The sequence below is a fragment of the Dysidea avara genome, chromosome 6 (genome assembly GCF_963678975.1).
Source record: "Dysidea avara chromosome 6, odDysAvar1.4, whole genome shotgun sequence".
NCBI lineage: Eukaryota > Metazoa > Porifera > Demospongiae > Dictyoceratida > Dysideidae > Dysidea > Dysidea avara.
Window position 1 is genome coordinate 22,069,589 of NC_089277.1, and position 10,671 is coordinate 22,080,259.

A 10,671-nucleotide genomic window follows, 5' to 3' on the forward strand; every position below is an offset into this window, starting at 1 on the left:
CTGTAGAAAGATCAGCTAGAAACAATCACCTTGCAGATAGATCAGCTTGATCGAGTAACCCAGTAGGTACATTTCAAGTCACCCTGTAGAGAGTTTAGCTAGACACAAGTCACCCTGTAGAGAGATCAGCTAGAATCAAGTAGAGAGTTCAGCTAGAAGCAAGTCACCCTGTAGAGATCAGCTCAAAACAAATCTCCCTGTAGAGAGATCGGGTAGAAACAAGTCACCTTGTAGAGAATTCAGCTAGAAACAATTCACAGATCAGCTAGAACTAACTTTCCCTGTAGATAGTTTAGCTGGAAACAAGTCACCTGTAGGGAGATCAGCTAGAAACAAATCACCTAGTGAGAATTCAGTTACATTTTGTAGAGTGATTCAGCTAGAAATAAGCAACCCTGTGGAGAGTTCAGCTACAAACAAACTCTCAGCTAGAAGAAGTAAGTTATCCTGCAAAAGATTCAACTACATTTGAAGTCACTTTGTAGAGAGATTAGCTCAAAAAAGTAACCTTGTAAAGAGATAAGCTACATTTCAAATCACCCTGTAGAGAGATCAGCTAGTAGAAGTCACCCTGTAGAGAAATCAGCTAGAAAAGTCATTTGTAAAAAGATCAGCTAGAAACAAGTCACCCTGTAGTGAGATTAGCTACATTTCAATCACCCTGTAGATAGATCAGCTTGAAACAAATCACCCCGTAGAAGGATTAGTTAGAAACAATTGTCACCCTGTAGAGAGATTAGCTTGAAGCAAATCACTATGTTGAAAGATTAGTTAGAAACAAGTCACCCTGTAGAGAGATCAGATAGAATGAAGTCATCGTGTAGCACTACCAGAGAACATTGCCATGAACACCTATGTATTATCCATGAATAGTAAAGTAATTCCCATAAAGTGCCATGAAAGTCATTACATGGATATTTCATGGTAATATCCATGCCATGAAATACTCATGAAAAGTGGAGATTTCATGATAATTTCATAGCACTGAAATTATTTCATGGCACAAGAAAATGTCAAGGTTGCAGTGGCCATGACTTGTCAAATTTTCATAAGCAGTGTCAAATTTTCATAGGCAGTGTCCATAAAAACTATATGACATTTCATGGTTTACCATGGCATTTTCATAGACTGTTCTCTAGGAGTTCAGCTAGAAATAAGTCAGATTAGATAGAAACAAATCACGCTGTAGAGAGATTAGCTTTGAAAGATCACACTGGATCAGCTGGAAACAAGGCATCCTTTAGAGAGATCAGCATGATCAAGTCACCTTTGTAAGAGCCCAACTAGCTACTTTTTAAGTCAACCCGTGGAGAGTCCAGCTATGAACAAATCTCTCAGTAGAAAGATCAGCTAGAAATAAATCTACGTGTAGAAAGATCAGCTTGAAACAAATCACTCCATAGAAGGATTAGTTAGAAACAAGTCACCCTGTGATAGAATAAAGTCATCATGTAGAGTTCAGCTAGAAATAAGTCACACTGTAGAAAGATCAACTAGAAATAAATCACGTTGTAGAGAGGTCAGCTAGAAAAAATCACTGTAGAGAGATCAGCTGGAAACCAGTCACCCTGTAAGAACCCAACTACTTTTCAAGTCACCCCATGGAGAGTCCAACTACAAAACAATTTCTTAGTAGAAAGATCAGCTAGAAATAAAGCACCCTGTACCCTTAGAAACAAATCCCTCTGTAGAGATATAAATTAGACAAGATACCCTGTTACCTGCAAAGATTTCAACTATATTTCAAGTCACCCTGTAGAGAGCTCAGTAGAATAAAGCAGCCTGTAAAGAGATCAGCTAGAAACAAATCACCCTGTAGAGCGATCAGCCAGAAACAAATCACCCTGTAGAGAGATCAGCTTGATCAAGTCACCTAGTAGGGAGGTTAACTGCATTTCTAGTCACCCTGTAGAGAGCTTAGCTAGAAACAAGTCACTCCCTACAACGTAATTTGTTTGTAGCTGAACTAGCCACTGTAGTAGGGTAGAAATTTCCAATTCCGTGACAACCCTCTGGCTAACATGTTTTGATGGTGGAATTGAGTTCTAGAGTCCTTTTCTAAAAGATTTATCTCCTAGGTCCCTCTCAAACATGTCGGCATTTTTTGCCAGTGGGTAGAATTTAAAATGGCTGCCAGCAAAATAACTTTAATAACTTTAAAATTTATGATAACTAAAATCTTAAACACGGACACTTCTGAGAAAGTCAACCATCAGGATTCTGATTATGTCATTATTTTGATGCTATGATGTCATTAAAACTCTAAAATCATACTAATTACATCCAGCAGTATTATTAATTAGATAAGTTAATTAGTATGCAATGTTACAACATGTCATCGAGAGTTCATAATAATATATGAGAGTATCCAACACTCAACTGCCCCTTCAAAACACACTGCGTTATTATATTATGCAATAGTGATCTTCACCAAAACGTGTTAGCTTGCTCAAAGAGCTATAAGCGCACAATATTGCGGTTAAAGATGTGCATTACACAGACACATTTATTTTATTTTTCAGTACATTAGAAAAGATGTAGAGGACTTTGGAAGATGCTGCTATTCTCTTGATGAAGAACATGACAGTGATGATAGTTTTAGCACAGACACCAACAAGAAAGTGAAGAATACTACTAATGATCCAGTTGGTGAAGGGAACTCAGTGTAAGCAACCACTAGGATGAAACTTGCATGGGACAACAAAGCGGGTGGTTTCTCATAAGATATCACAATCCACAAACTCGTCTGCAAGCATTGCTGACAACACAGCTGGTAGAACTCTAATCCAACCACCAGCAAACTCCATTTAATTCATGCAAGAAAGTTATGAAGGAAACAGTAACAGTGGTTAAATAACACCCCCTATGAACAAGCACGGTGGGTAATACCAAATACTTTTAAGTGATTGCATGTCTTCTCTTAATGCCTATCAGCACCTATCAACGGTTCTTTCATGGCAAAGCCTTGTGCTGCAGTTTAATGAAATTATATTAAAATATTCAGATATGATGCAACTATGATGTAACATTATAATGCAGTGTGTTTTTAAAGGGAAGTACAGGAGTTGGATACTCTCCCTCCCTTTATATAATTATGAACTCTTGATGTCATTTATTCAGAATCAGAACACTCTGTTTGTGAGTTAGATGAATCTTCCCCTCTCATCTTGCACATCTTTATCACTCTCCTTACATTTGTCTTCCTCATCTCTTCATGGTACTTCAAGGGTTGGTGTTGGTAAATGTGTTGGAAGAGTGGGAAGAGTACGTCAAACAGGACAGCAGTGACCATTCACCAGCTCCCAGCCATGGCAAATTGGTGAAGGGTGATGCTTTGATGATGGCTGAAGCACTAGATATGCTAAGTAACTTGAGTGCTGGTGCAAACAATTTGTGTCTGGAGGAAAACAACTGAATGACTTTTTTCATTGCCTTCTAATTATCAACTCAAGCCTCAGCCATAAAGCTACTTTGTTATTCCATAAACCACATTTTGTGTAAACTTAAAGAGCTCATCTATGATACCCTTCTCGAAATCAAGACTGTCTCCACACTTGAAAGCAACTTTTATGTAGCAACACTCTACCACTTTGTCATACACTGAAGACTTGCCCCTGCCATTTAAACTAGAGTTAGCATCACAACCTTTTATATAATGGAGTTGTATAATGCAGCCTGCCATCTCCTTTGCCACCAAACTACACTACAAGATAGTTTCCTGCTTTCTCTTAACAGCAGGAAGCTGATGAGAGATATATGCTACTGAAACAAATGCATCTGTATCAATGGCATCAATGATAACTGGGCAACTGTAGCCTGACTAACGTAAAACAACATACGTAAACAGAGAAGAGGATGGTGTCAGCCTCAGGCTGCATGGTCAAAGCTGTGTTGATTCATGTTTTGCTGGGTTAACAAGTTAGTGCAGCATGATCCAATGGAGTGGATAACCTCAACTTCCATAATTATTTCTTGCAAAGTTAGCCAGGTAGCTTCCGCACAGTGCCTATCAATTCTTGCAATCACCTTTTGTTGTTAATGCCACAAAGCAGTGTCTTAAATACTTTGCAGAAGGAAATGGATCATCTAGTTTCATGTAAATATCGGGGATTTTACCTTTGTACTCGCACGTTTTGCTCATCATCTTTGGTTGAGATTTCTGTATAAGTGTCATTCACACAAATAATATGATGGGCATTATTATGGTGAGCAAAAATGATAGATAATTAGATGTCACATTGTGGACACTTGTTAGGAATGGCATATACTTGTGTTTGCTGATCTTCAGGTGATAGAGTGGCCATTCTTCAGATCATACCCACATCTATAGGGTTCTTGTAGAGTTATAGACTGCAGTTATAGTTATTAAATGAGTTTGCTCTTCTGAGTCTTTCTATATGTACCATTATAGTCTAATAAGGCTAGATACCTATCAATAACTCGATGATTCAGCAACTCTGTGAGATTCACAAGTTGAGTGACTTCAACCAAATTAATAACTTCCCTAAGTGCTCCATCTCAAGTTCTCACTTTGAGATCCTCTCTAAGTTTCTCATTGCATGGCTTATTGGAAAATGTCAAGCATTTGCTCAAAGGGATACATTCATGGAGAGAATCAAGACACGTGGTAGTGTGTCGTGCGGCCCAAGAAGCCGGCGCACAACACCCACGAGTATATTGACAGGAAGAACGAAAACGTAATTTTCGCACCTCCGTAGCTCCATGCTTCCTATGATGAAACAAGAGGATTTTTCCGTGAAAACTCCCTCCAACTTAAGTACTCCACATTCCAAATTTGAGCGAAATCACTTTAAGCGTTCCCGAGATATGCAACTTCAAAAATGACTTAGTTTCTTCTTATTTTTCTTCCTGTTTTCACACACTTACAAACCTGCTATAAAATGCGAATGCCATATCCGATTTCCTTGAAATTTGGCGCACAGAAGGGGGTATAAAGGCACATCTCAGTACCAACTTTGGCTGGAATATGATAAACAGGCAAAGAGTTATTAGCGATTATTCATGAAAAATAACACCAATATGTTGTCACGCCTACAGGGTAAACCGCTTATGGGAAGAAGCTGAAAATCAGTGGGTGAATAGGTTTTCTATTGAACCTCAAACCTTTGTGATTTGAAAGAAATCGAGCTAAAAACCAGGAAGATACAACGAAAAAACCAACAGTGTGTAACAATTATGCAATCGAGATTAACTAATAAAAAACGACTACTTAATTGTCACGCCTACCAGAAACACCGCTTGGGGTAATGCTTTGATAATCACTGTACAGATGGAGTAATCATCTTAGTAAGGCTCTTCAATGGTGTAGAAGAATCAGACTTAAAGCCACGGAGTTATAACACGAAATCTAATTTGGTGTAGCAAGTGCGAGATCGAGATACTCTAATAGAGCAGTCATCCTAATAGAGCAGTCACCGTGAAGAGAATTCAAGAGATCAGCTAGAAATAAGTGACCTGTATAGAGATCAGCCACAAACAAATCACCCTGTAGAGAGTTCAGTAACAAACAATTCACTCTGTAGATAGATCAGCTAGAAGAGTTTACGTTGTAGGGAGTTCAAATACGGAAATAGGTAGTTCAGCTAGAAGACGTCACGTTATAGAGAGTTCAGCCACAAAGAAACCACCATGTAGAGAGTACAGCTACAAAAAATGTCACCCTGTAGAGAGATCAACTACAAACAAGTCACCCTGTAGAGAGATTAGCTAGAAAAAGTTTCCTTGTAGAGAGTTCAGTTACAAAGAAACCACCATGCAGATTTCTGTAATAAATATATGTATTATATATCTAATCTAAAACAGCCAAGCTGTAAAGAAAGAGTGTGGCCCTCAAAAAGGCTAGGGTGAAAAAAGATGTGAAATCCAAGGTGGCGGCCAAGAAATGGTTGTGATGGTAGGTTAATTGGAAAAATTTTAATAACAACAATTCAGGTGAATTTGGTGCTGCTTGGTCTTGGCACAAAATTCACCTGAATTGTTGTCATTAAAATTTTTACCATGCATTAACCTACCATCACAGCCATTTCTTGGCCGCCACCTTGGATTTCACATCTTTATTCACCATAGCCTTTTTGAGGGCTGAACTCTTTTTTTACAGCTTGGCTGTTTTGGATTAGATTATATTTACTGAAAGCATAATGTTGCAAAAAATTGATCGACTTCTCCTCTCCTGTAGCATAAGTTGAAATGAAGTCTGCATTGAGTTCATCAGAGGCATTGTAGGTAGCGTGTGATGGGCAGCTGAGGATAGGTCAAAAGGAAAATAGCCAAACCCAGACAAGCAAGTATGAGGTCTTGAACACACTGTTCATCTTCTTGCATCCGTCTTGAACTACATTCTACATGCTTCAACTTAAATTTTGTTCAGTTTGCCAAGGAAATGTGAGCAGGTCAGTCTAATCTGGGCCACTTGCTTTACATTTTTATAGTGTACCAAATACTGTTCAAGACACATGGTAGTGTGTCGTGAGGCCCAAGAAGCCGGCATGCAGCACCTGTGAGTGTATTGACAGGAAGAACGAAAATGCAATTTTTGCACCTCCGTAGCTCTGCATTTCCTTGATGAAACAAGAAGATTTTTGCTGTGAACACACCCTCCAACTTCAGTACTTCACATTCCAAATTTGAGTGAAATCGCTTCCAGCATTCCCGAGATATGCAACTTCAAAAATTGGCTTAGTTTCTTAGCTTGTTTTTTTCTTCTTATTTTTCTTCCACTTTTCGCACACTTACAAAAACTGCTGTAAAATGCAAACGCAATATCCGATTGTCTTGAACTTTGGCACACAGAAGGGGGGTATAAAGGCACATCTCTGTACCCACTTTGGCTGGAATATGATAAACAGGCAAAGAGTTATTTTATCATAATGATTTAATGATTAATATATGATTTGAAGGGAAACTACACCAGTTCTAAGAACTGCTTTTCAGCAGTGCCCTATACAAAGTACACAATATTATACAACAACAACAATAAAAAATACTTACGCAAGACAAAACAAAATTTACAAAACATAAATATGTACAACACAATAATTCTTTAATTAACGAAACTATTGTTTGTAGGTAGCCTTAAAATTGGCTAACTACAAACAATGTGTTGTCACGCCTACATGGTAAACGTGGGCAATTATTACATGTTAGCAATTATTCACGAAAAATAACACCAATGTGTTGTCACGCCTACATGGTAAACCGCTTATGGGAAGAAGCTGAAAATCGGTGGGTAAATAGATTAACTATGGAAACTCAAACCGTTTGTGGTTTGAAAGAAATCAAGCTAAAAACCAGGAAGATACAACGAAAAACCAACAGTGTGTAACAATTTAATATGCAATCGAGATTAGCAAATAAAAAAACCACTACTTGCTACGCCTACCAGAAAAATCGCTTGGGGTAATGCTTTGAAATTCGCTGTACAGATGAAGTAATCATCTTAGAAAGGCTCTTCAATGGTGTAGAAGAATCAGACTTAAAGCCACGGAGTTATAACTCCAAATCCAACTTGGTGTAGAAAGTGCAAGATCGAGATACTCTAATAGAGCAGTCATCCTAATAGAGCAGTCACCCTGGAAAGAATTCAAGAGAAACAAGTAACCCGTATAGAGATCAGCTACAAACAAATCGTCCTGTAGAGAGTTCAGCTACAAACAATTCACCCTGTAGAGAGATCAGCTAAAAGAAGTTACCTTGTAGGGAGTTCAACTACGTAGTTCAGCTAGAAGTCACCTTGTAGAGAGTTTAGTTACAAAGAAACCACCATGTAGAGAGTTCAGCTACAAACAAGTTACCCTGTAGAGGGACCAGCTAGAAGAAGTTACCTTGTAGAGAGTTCAGCTACAAAGAAACCATCATGTAGAGAGTTCAACTGCAAAAAAAAATCAGCTGTAGAGAGTTCAGCTACAAACAAATCACTCTGTAGAAAGATCAGCTAGAAGAAGTCACCTTGTAGAGAGTTCAGTTACAAAGAAACCACTATGTAGAGAGTTCAGCTACAAACTAGTGACCCTGTAGAAACATCAGCTAGAAGAAGTTACCTTTTAGAGAATTCAGCTACAAAAAAACTATCATGTAGAGAGTTTAGCTGCAAACAAATCACCTGTAGAGAGTTCAGCTACAAACAAATCACCCCTTAGAGAGGTCAGCTAGAAGAAGTTACCTTGTAGAGAGTTCAGCTACAAACAATTCACCCTATAGAGAGATCAGCTAGAAGAAATTACCTTGTGGAGAGTTCAGCTACAAACAAATCACCCTATAGAGAGATCAGCTAGAAGAAGTCACCTTGTGGAGAGTTCAGTTACAAAGAAACCATCATGTAGAGAGTTCAGCTGCAAACAAATCGCCTGTACAGAATTCAGTTACGAACAAATCACCCTGTAGAGAGATCAGCTAGAAGAAGTCACCTTGTAGAGAGTGTTCATTTACAAAGAAACAATCATGTAGAGAATTCTGTAATAAATATATGTATTATATATACGTATATAATTTGTACATTTACTTATAAAATCAGAAATATTTAAAGTATTTTACATCTTCTTCTTTTCTTCTTTCTGTGGTAAAGAAAAGAAAGATAGGTTAAAAAAGCCAAAAAGCCCCATAGCTGGCCTATGGCCAGCTTTAGGGTATACAAATACAAAAAGAAGTAAAATCTAATCCAAAACAGCCAAGCTGTAAAAAAGGAGTGTGGTCCTCAAAAAGGCTATGGTGAGAAAAAAAGTGAAATCCAAGGTGGCGGCCAAGAAATGGCTGTGATGGTAGGTAATGGTAAAAATTTTAATAATGATGATTCAGGTGAATTTTGTGCCAAGACCAAGCAGCACTAAAATTCACCTGAACTGTCGTTATTAATTTTTTTTCCCATTAACCTACCATCACAGCCATTTCTTGGAAACCACCTTGGATTTCACATCTTTTTTCACCATAACCTTTTTGATGGCCGCACTCCTTTTTTACAGCTTGGCTGTTTTGGATTAGATTTTCATTTCTGGGTTATGCAATGAGCTTTTATGGTGATGTATAATTTTGACATGGAACCTTACTTTACTTTTGCAACATTATTAGATGGTATCCATCTTGAATTTTAAGGCTTCAATGACATCATAGCACTAAAATAATGACAGAATCAGAATTCTGATGGTTGACTTGCTCAAAAAGTGTCATTTTAGCTAACATAAGTCAAAAGTTATTTTACTGGCAGCTATTTTAAATTCTACTTCTTGGCAAAAAAATGCCTGCATTTTTGGGAAGGGACTTGGGAGCTATAATTATTAGGAAGGGTCTATATATCTATTCCAACATCAAAATATGTTAGCCAGTGGGTGGTCATGGAATTAAGGTTTTTGACCTGACAACTGGGTGATTTGTTTGTAACTGAAATCCCTACTGTGAGACCTGTTTGTAGCTGAATTCTGCATGTAACTTGTTTCTAGCTGATCTCTCTGCATGATGGCTTGTAGATTCTCCACAGGGTGATTTCTTTATAGGTGAACTCTACAGGGTGATTTGCTGGTCGCTAAACTTTCTAGAGGGTGATTTATTTGTATTCTCTACATAGTGATTTGTTTGTAGCTGAACTCTCCACAGGTAGTTTGTTTGTAGCTGAGCTCTCTATGGATGATTTGTTTATAGCTGAATTCTCTACTTGGTGATGTACTTGAACTGCCTGATCATCGTTAAGGGGAAATTGAGGCTGTTTTTTGGGTGATATTATTTGGTGATATTATTTCGTGGGCCACACCTACTCCTTTGTGGTCCCTACTATACACTACTATCGTAGTGTATGATAATGTCATTTGGAGACAGGACTCAAACAGTGTGTACAAGTATAAATGCATTCTAATAGAACACTCACCTTACAAGGCTATCAAGTTAACTACAATTATATGTGACTGAAATTTGGAGAATCACCCATATTGTACATTTGACATCTAAAATATTTGATGATTAAAATTTATAGTAAGCTTTATGGTGTAAATCCACTTGTTAGTGATTTTAATCAATACTCAATTCCTTAGATTACAAGAAAGTTTTTGAAAGACTTAAATATTGGACGTTGCACTAAACAGCATTATCCTGAACATTAAAATTCCCAATTATTTCATGCATTTGATTGTCCATATGAGTGGTTTTCCAAAATTCGGTCACATATTATAGCAGTGATATCTACCAGAATAATATTTACTTGGCCTCACCATATCCTTTACAAGCAATTTTAGATGCACAAATAATGAATTATGACCTGCTGAGCGAAAACCAGCTATTTTTAAGAAATTCTATTTTGCTATGAAAATGTTTTGAAATAAAAACTGGGTAATAATAAATTTATACACATTTTAATTGCTTTGGCACAGTACCACTCAAATGTAATGTTGTCTCACAAGACTGTGAGCAATTAAAAAACTTGCTAATTAAAGGGCGTAGTACCCATTTTGCTCACGAGTATTCATCCCGAATAAAATGGATCAATACTTGCAAACAAAATGGGTGCCATTCCCTTTAGTTAGCGAGTTTGTTAATCACTCGCACTCTTGCGAGACGATGTTACATTTGAGCGGTACCGTATGTACTGAAACAAAGCTCAAATCAATGAAACCTATACACAAAACCACAATAGTATATAGAGATCCAGACCTTCTTCTGCATCTTAAATTA